The sequence below is a fragment of the Etheostoma cragini genome, chromosome 18, assembly GCF_013103735.1.
Source record: "Etheostoma cragini isolate CJK2018 chromosome 18, CSU_Ecrag_1.0, whole genome shotgun sequence".
Taxonomy (NCBI): domain Eukaryota; kingdom Metazoa; phylum Chordata; class Actinopteri; order Perciformes; family Percidae; genus Etheostoma; species Etheostoma cragini.
In genome coordinates, this window is record NC_048424.1 from 14,831,600 (window position 1) to 14,841,226 (window position 9,627).

General features: G+C 40.8%; 1 long non-coding RNA gene across 1 annotated transcript in view; it reads left to right on the forward strand.

Moving 5' to 3' along the window:
* The window catches only part of LOC117961983, a 16,714-nt gene extending 7,624 nt beyond the window's left edge, over window positions 1-9,090 (forward strand). Inside the window, exons 2-3 of the long non-coding RNA XR_004660528.1 lie at window positions 2,830-2,833; window positions 9,006-9,090. This is a non-coding gene — a long non-coding RNA (uncharacterized LOC117961983). The remainder of the gene's footprint in view (window positions 1-2,829; window positions 2,834-9,005) is intronic.
* The last annotated feature ends 537 nt before the right edge of the window (window positions 9,091-9,627 follow it).

The following is a 9,627-nucleotide window of genomic DNA, read 5'->3' on the forward strand; positions in this document are numbered from 1 at the left end:
AAAGTTACACGCGATCAAAACCGAGAAATGATGCATGATCCCAATTTCGAACCACCAGTGGTACATTGAACGCAAATGTAAGACCTGTGGAGGAGGACTGTGTATCAATAGAACCTGGTGTACTAAAGCTTTGGTAGTTGCATTGTTCGCAGCAGTGGAGTTTTTAATTGTGAGATGTTGGCCATTCCTGCCAAGGGGATTCCTGCGGCTGTAGTGGTGGCTGTGTATATCCCTCCCAGTGCTAGGGGAGCTCCACAGTACCATGAGTCAGCTCAACACAGCCCACCATGACAGTTCTCTTGTTTTTACTGGGGATTTCAACCACACACACCTGATAGGTAGCACAGCCTGTACCTAATTTCAAAAAACATGTTGACTGTCCAACCAAAGGAGAGAACACTTACATTGGCCACTCTAATATTTTGGTTTTTTTCTTCTCAACCTGCTAAAATGACTTATGTTACCAAGAAGGTTACATTTTTGCTTGTAGCCATTTGGCCTTTTTAACCGTTTTGGCCGATTTAGTCAATTTTCAACTAGTTCACGCCATAACCATTGGTGTTCCCAGGCAATGTACAAATCACGGTCCATTCTTCTAATATCCAGAAGACGGTGATCAATGCAAAAGCTTAAGGGTCTTGGCGTACTTGCACTTCCATTTGGAGTTCAGATGATTGTTTTGTCCAGAGCTCTGCCTTATTGAACCCTGGGTAGCTCAGTCGGTAGATCAGCTAGCATAAGACCTTTAATCTAGGGGTCCAGGGTTTAAGTCCCTGTTCAGGCGACAAGTTTCTTGTGTGATTTGTCTGGTTAGTTAAAAGCTAGTCTATTTCCGCAACATTCCACTTTCAGGATTGTTCCAGTGCTGTCGGAATTTCTGCCGGACACATGTCTTTTTGGCCGGATGTCCGTTACCTTCTGCTTTCTTTGTGTTGGAATTTTAAACTCTGGTGGATTTTATGAGGACTATGCGTAACTGCTCCTCAGATTTCTGCAGGGAAAATTTAGCTAGCTATACTATCTAGACACACTGACTTTTAATGGAAACCTAATGACTCCAACCAATGAGATCCAAAGACATTCCGCAACCGACGGAAATTAGGATTAAGACAAAAAATAGAGAGGAGAGCTGAGAAGATCAGCAGCGTTTCTCTCCACTCCGTTCCAGACATCTAGTAGAGAAATGCTTACACAAATCCATCAACATTATAAAGGACTCTCCTCACCCTTGCACAGAATATTTGGCCTCCAGAGTAGCCGCTTAATCTGGCGCCAGTCAGTACAGCCAACCGGCATTTATGCAAACCTTAGCTAATTACAAATATGGACACAGATACAAAACATAGTGTAATAACTATACTAAACAAAAACAAAAAATACAATTTTATTACACGGTCTCTTTAGGACAAGATCACATTCCGCTGTATGTTTATTTTTACCTGGACATGGTTGGAATGACAATTAAACTGAATTGTAGAAGTTACAGAATGTAATATTTAAGATGAAGAATGTAAAAAAAAAAAGAATCATGTATACATAAGCAACTTCCAGTCTTATCTCTGGCACATCAGTGTTGGAAATTTTTGAAAAGGTAATGTTCCTGTTAGATAAATGGGGAACCTCAACATTTTTCTTTAATGGACCTTTTTCACAGCAGACATTTTGACTTGTCATAGTAGGAAAAGCACAGCTGACACTGATAACCTTAATGATGGCTCAACTCCATCAAGTGTCCCAGTAAGCTATTTTAATGAGTCAGCATGAACAACACCAGGGCCTGTCCTGAGTGGAATGCAGCCATCTTTAATGGTTTTAAACACACCTGTGCGTTTCCTACTATGACACCTCAACATGTCTGCCGGGAAAAAGGTCTATGATGGCAGAATGTACACCATGATTATGTGGTAGGCAGTACAAAGTTGACATGCTTTTGTGTGTTTACATTCAATTCAGTTCAGTTATTTATAGTATCCCATCATATCAACTAACAATTGTATTGAGATAATTTACATTTATTAAATATAAAGTATAAAGTCCCCACAATTCTAGTAATTCCCCCAAGAGCAAGCATAGTTCCCTTTTTGGAAGAAACCCGGGACAGCCCCAGGCTCTTGGTAGGCGGTGTCTGGCGGTGCCAGTTGGGGGTGGGATGCACAGTGGCAATAACAGTCAAAATAAAGATAAAGGAGCAGTGACTTAAAATGGTAGTCGTAGTAGTTGATAACATGAATATAGTTAGAGTACAGTATATTTAGTGTACTCTAAGCTTACTTTGTAACAAGATTTCCTGTATAAAAAGAGATAGTGGTGCAACATAAGGAGGCTGAATGGCCACCCGCAAAAAGTTTTTTAGACTTTAAATGTTAAATTGTGAACATACATCTTGAACTGCACTGCAAAGTATATCGTCTGAGAGCCACATTAGAAAGGCTGATGTGAATGCTCGCCTTGTACAGTGCTGCAAAGGTTGGACAGCATGGCCTGTTATTTCCTGAAGCCTGATCAGTGCACATGGGTGGGACCAAAGTTCCAGTTCCCAGCAAAAAAACTTAAGGGTTAGACTGCATCATCATGACTGCAACACAGCTGTGTCATGTCTCAAACATGGATTGAATGTCTACCAGGAACACTGGCTCCACGGGCCAAGAAAGCCTTGGAAGATGGTGACCAAAATACCTTTTTACAAAAAGGTGAAGTACAATTATAAAAATGATACAGAAATGGCAATTTAACAAAACTTAACACAGCCTTCCATGCTATGACACCTTAATGAATTCAAAGAAATTAACAGGATAAAAAACAAAGAACTTTCTCTTTTAAAATGAAAAGACAAGTTTGTTGTAAAAATACAGCACATTCTTTACAAAGTCTCTTATGTCACGGTCTATCTTGACTCCCCCACCACCCATGCATCTGCGTCATACATCCCCTCCCTCCATCCCCTCCCTCAATTTTATCTGTCTTGTCTGCATTTGTTTTTAGTTAACAATCAAAACAAAAAAATAACAATCAACTTTTAGGTGATTAACCTACCACGGAAAGGGCGTCCAACCCCAGTGTGGGAAAGATTGAAAGATGAGCAAGTCAGAGAGAGATGAGCTCACACTCTTGAGCGAATGCTCTTTTTGTCTTAATTTGTCTAAAACTGTGTATTCAAACTCAAAATAAAAAGATGGGCTGTGCGCTTACGTCCAGGCAGAGCAGCCTAATCAGCAGTCTCCCCTTGTCAGTGTGTGGCTGTTTTGTTGAAGCTTACGTTAGCATAAATGTCAAAAATGCAAATAAATAGGTGAACCCACAGGCAATTAATGGAAACCCTTGGAGTTGTGGTCTTGAAATAACATCCTGTGTTATCTTTGTCTAAGACCGAGACAAAACTGAGTAAAAATGTGGTTGATTCCGTGACAAGGCCGAGTGCTGCAACACTGGCAAGGGCTACCAACCCGGCTAGCGTTAGGCAAAGGCTGACTCCTTATCAGGTATCACAAATGCAATGGTTTCCTCGACTATGCACAGTCTACTGCAAACAAAATGGATTGGTTGGGCTGCAGATCACCACTCATAAATGCATTCTGGACTGCACCATAGCCATCAAGTTTTGACAAGATCCTCTGTAGTTCTGGTCTGATTCCTCACTGTTCTCAAGATCACTGCAACTCCACAAGGTGAGATCGTGCATGGAGCCCCAGGCCGAGGGAGATTGACAGTTCTTTTGTGTTTCTTCCATTCCAACTGTTGTCACCTTCTCACCAAGCTGCTTGGCTATGGTCCTGTAGCCCATTCCAGACTTGTGTAGGTCTACAATCTTGTCCCTGACATCCTTGGAGAGCTCTTTGGTCTTGGCCATGGTGGAGTGTTTGGAATATGATCGATTGATTGATTGATTGATTGCTTCTTTGGACAGGTGTCTTTTACACAGGTAACAAGCTGAGATTAGAAGCACTCCCTTTAAGAGTGTGCTCTTAATCTCAGCTTGTTACCTGTATGAAATACACCTGGGAGCCAGAAATCTTTCTGATTGAGAGGGGGGTTCAAACACTTGTTCCATCATTAAAATGCAAATCAATTCATAACATTTTTGACACGTGTTTTTCTTTATTTTCTTGTTGTTATTCTGTCTCTCACTGTTCAAATAAATCTACCATTAAAATTATAGAATCATCATTTATTTGTCAGTGGGCAAACTACAAAATCAGCAGGGGATCAAATGCTTCTTTTTCCTCACTGTAATGTCAAGGCCTGTTCATTACAAGTGTCCACATTATTTGACATCTACTTAATAGCAGTATTGGGTTAACAGTGAAGATTCAGAGTTCACCAGCCCCTGGCAGGCAAACAGGATGTGACACAAGGGCAGTCTAACATCAGCCCTCAGCGTCAGTTCCACTAAATAACCAGCACTTTCAATAAACTATGACCACTGCTCTCGTATTCAGTGTGTGTGTGTGTGTGTGTGTATGTGCGCGCAAGAGTGTGCGTCTGTGTGTGTTGCTCATCTGCTGTACTGCAGCAAACAATACTGGGAAGCAGACAAATGAGGAGAGGCAGGAAGGATAAGAGAGTTAATTTTTTTTCTTCTCTGGTCGTTGCCTCACAATGAGCTTTTGGGAAAGAGAGAGAGAGAGAGAGGGAGAGAGAGAGAGAGAGAGGCACCTACATAGTCCACTTCCCTTCGGTGTTTTCACAGGGGAACTCTGGATCCGGGTTCATCTAAACTCTTCTATACTCTAATATACTTCATCACACACACACACACACACACACACACAGACAGTGAGAAGCCCTCTGGGCATCCCACCGACTATAGAGTTGTGACATGACTCCTCAGGTGGGAGAGCAGTATTAACACTGTATTAACATTTCACATGACCATCCATACTGTGCTTACTTTAATATAGTGTGTCCTCCGCTGTATTCGGCTGGCAGTTTTCCAGTCTTCAGCATGCTCTCACACAATAACCAGTGGGCCAGCCAATGGAAAAGCTAACAGAACCAGAGACAAACTAACAAGACTGATCTTTGTTTTTCCACAAAATCCTTCCTTTCTATGCCTCGCCTCTCTCTGTTATCATACCGTTTACTCTGCTCTTCGATTCCTTGACACCAATCCTGAGACTGAGAAATCAAACATAAATGAATCTCTTGAAATCCAATAATGACTTACTGTATTTTCTTATTTTATAGTATAAAACATGCTAACAGGTGGTTATATATGGAAGGAAATAGTAACCTCTGGTGTCACGTGCAAATGTTCTCCCTGATCCAACTAGACTCTGTAAATGAGCAGCTCTATTCACTGAGGAAGGCTGTTCTCATTAACCGTATGTACATGTAACGACGAAATGTTAATCCCTGTAAATTGTAAGCATTTCATGTTTTTTTGTTGTTGCTATGTGCACCTCAATGATTGCTCTTGAGACGTAGCCCAATTACTTATGTCCACTATAGTAGACATTGGAGTTTCATACCTCTTCTTGGATTCTTTTGTGTGCGTCTCTTAATTCCTGATGTACTGTATAGAGGACATCATGGTCTTTTGAGTGACATGTCATTAGATTGGGGGGTAGGCCGGATACCGCCTCTTTCTTTCAATCAAAAGAAAGTCTATGGTTTCGTTTTCATGATAATCATATATTTTCTTGTTCATTAGGTGTTAGTATATATCAGCATATATCTAGTTCTGAATTCTAAATGATGTGTCTTTTGAAAATTTTGCCATTTTATGGATCTCAATTATAGTGGACATCCAAAGTATCTTCATGTAATGACTCAACATTCTTGTAGAAAGCATTCTTTACCAAATAGTAGAGAGATTCAGATTTGGAATTGTCAGATGATGAGATAGACGAGGATGAGTTTCAACCAGGGGTAGAAGATGATGATGAAGAAGAGGAAGATGATGCAGAAGGCTTAGTTGAAAGGACAGATGCAGACACAGACAGGGATGAGCAGGAAACTTGTTGCCCTCAGAGGGTCAGGAGTATCATGTATGTTTGATGCAGTTCCACAATTTTAAATTGAACTGCATTTAGTATTTTAACTGGCATTACCTATCATTTTAAATTTTTCCTTTCCTTCATATCAGATCTGCACCTGTGTTACCTGGGCTCCCTGTAGGTCAAAATGACCCTACAGCACGGGCAGACGGGAGTCCAATTGAATACTTTTCACAGTACAATGACAACAATGTCTTTGACGATTTTGCAATATACACAAATCAATGAGAGCTGCAAAGCAGAGGAGTGTGTATGAACATTACGCCACAAGAAATAAAAACTTTCTTTGGCATTTCAGTCCACATTGCCTGCCTTGGCTAGGTAGTATGTTTCCTGGCAAGCCAAACCCTACTGGCCTAAAGGTCACTGACCTTGCATTCCCAAAAGGTTTGAAGCTTGATTTTGAAGACCAAGGGAAGAATACCTTTACAGTCTAAAGGTTAGTAGTTGGAGTTGCAGCAGTTTTACCCATGGTTGAATCTATTCCAACAGGAAGCCACATATCCTTTGACAGGTACTTCACAACCATAGATCTATTGGACGCATGGTTGGCAAAGGGCCTTCATGCAAGTAGAGATATAATGAAAAGCTGTGCTAGCTGCCAGTAGACAAACAGTTGAAAAAAGAAGGGAAAGATAACACATCAGTACATGGACAACAAATTACTCCTAGCTGAAGAGCTGTTGGAGATTCCAGAACTGGACATCAGCTGCAAACAGAGTGAAGATGAGTATGAGCCACCATCTAAAATAAGGGTCCCACAACCAAAGCGGTCTGTGCACAAACTAGGAGCTATGCACATGCCTGAGACAATGGATACCATGCATGCAGAAATAAGGGCTGCATGAGCTGGAACATTGTGAAGAAAGCGTTTAAATATAGAGTTTGTACTGTCATCTGTCTCGATCCAGCCGGTAGCTAGCTTTGTCTGGTAGCTGCACCACGTCATACTGCAACTGCTGAATTCCCACACGACTGTAGTGCGAGATTATAGCTAGCCTTTATTAATGCTATTGCTGGACAAGCCACAGGCATAATTTGGACCGTTTCCATGTGGTTACATAGTCACTGATATGGTCATAACCACTACAGTGCTCAATTGCCTAATTTTGAGAGGGAAATAAACTTTTCGTTGCGAAGGCATGACCTGTCCTCTGGAGGACATAGCCAGACCCTAGCCGCCATGCTGTTTCCACCAGAAGCGCATTTCTCTGCGCTGATCAGGCAATTTTGGTGCTCTGCTGATTTCTAATCAGACAGCTAATCTACGTGACTTGAAATTCCAGGAGAACAGTTGAGTTATTTTAAAGGCCTTTTGTAAGTTATTTCAGGGTACAATGGCTCTAGAGAAAGCTTTAAGGCAGTAATACCAAAGGCCAAGCATTTGGCCTGTTTCCAACAGTTGCGCTTTGAATGGGCACTGCACTTTTTACAGCGATTCCACTGTTGCAGACTAATTTGCGATATCGGAATTTAATCATGAGAATCTTGTTTGAGTTGGGCACACTCCTGTCTTCTCAATCTTTTGGTGTGAGGTGGTCATATTGTTATCCCATCTTGAAGTTCTGAACAAAACGTTAAATTAAATTTACGTGGATACTGTCAACAACCAATGGGTATGCTCCTTTCAGCACCACACAGGAAGCAGCAAATGTCTAGAACCGGTGATGATTCTATGGCGCAAAAGAAAGAAAGTTGTTGATTTTCAAGCGCGTAATCCAAACTTTACCGGCGGAAACTGCATCGTTCATATGCATGTACCAAACAATAGAAGATTTGCAAACTTTCCCTTAAGTTACCAGCAAGCTTGGTTAGATTTTTCAAAAATGAATCTAATTGTATTCTTGCAATGTGTGACACTGCAAGATCCCCCGTCTATAAATTATGACAGTCTTTAACGTTGAATTTTGATTGTCTTTTCAAAATCTTCTAGTGTTTAGTAGGCATCAGATGATTGTGAAATCCAGAGTTTTAACACAGCATCAACTAATAAATGAAGAAGAAATGATACTTGGATAACTGTATGGTAGCCTCGGCCAACAGTACATGACTTTGTGTGAATGGGGCGAATAGTGCCTTTGGTGTAAAGCGCTTTGAGACTCAAGACTAGAAAAGCGCTATATAAAGGCAGTCCATTTTACATTTCACGTCTTCCTGATCCCACACATGCATCTCCACTCGTACACTGATCAGAAAGCCTTGCCTAGGGCTGCTCTCCTAGCAGCATGCCTCACACCTTTGTGGTTGCAGGAGGCGTGTTTTGACTGAGTCCAGAAGAATGTGCTGATGGCCCGTGGCTCCAGGACTCCACCGTAATAACAGCCACATTCCCTCTGGCTACTGACCAGCGAGGATGGAATGCAATTAGCACCTATTAGAGAGAGACTGGAGGAGGCCTGTCAGACCCACTGGCATACCCAAGCTACCAGCTCAGACCTGACCTGGGCACAAACACAACCACACTGGCATTTGCTGTAAGACCAAAACTACTTTAGTACTTTACGACCCCAAAGAATACTAACATGTCACTTTGACCTGTGAAAGATAATACTGTGGATCCAACAGTAGATACACCTCTGACACTGATCAGATTAAAGTCTTTTTCAGTGTAAAAACTAAATTAAATAATCCCTCCACCCATGTTCAACCTCATCAACATTATCAATTTTGACAGATGATAGGTTAATTACAGATATAATGTTCATAAAATAGTGTAATATTTGTATAGGAAATTCTGTGTAGAAATAAAAAACACTTTACCAGTGATGTTGTCTAATTTATTGTTGTGGATATACTGTACTGTATATGTGTGGGCCTAAACTGTATACATGGGCCAGAATGGGCCTTTTGGGGGGGCATTTCATAGTGGGGGGGTCTGGATGTCCTCTACCAGGGAAGTTTTGAGCATCAACAACTTAATTTCCTGCATTCTGACGCACTTCTATGGAACAGCTTGAGGTGTAAATATATTTATTAAGCCTATGTGAAGAAGAAAAGCACAGATAATAGTTCAAAATATATCAAAGTTACAATACAAAGTATGTTGTTACGTGTCATTGGGCATTTTTAAGCGGGTATTTGAAAATCCTGGAGCATGATCCATGTGTATCACGTAGACTACACCACTGCACCTTACAGTGTAAACACAGTAACACAGTAACTTTTGCAATTGCAGATACTATGACTCCTGGACAGAACGTTTCCCTCTAACCTTTTCTATTATTGCGTTCCTCAATATGACTTCAAATTAAACAGCCTTGGCAACTTTATTTTCTTTTGATAGACATTTGTATCTCTTAGGTTGCCATATAAAAGCATGAACATTTTCATTTAGTACACCTAATGTTAGTAGGTTTTCTGCTGGCCTTGCAAATATTATGTTCAATCCAAGTTATTCAACATAAATGAGGCTATGTTGAACACCTTCCATTACTTGGTGGCAACTTTAAGTGGATGTCTGGTATTTACTGGCACCAATGAGTCAAAATTAGACTAGGGCATGCCTAACATTAGCCTTTTTTAGTTGCAAATGTCATCACACTAAGTTAGTTAATTTAGCTGACCATTTACAACTTTAAATAACCTGTTAAGACAACAATATAGTGGCACCAAGATTATTATCTGCTCATTT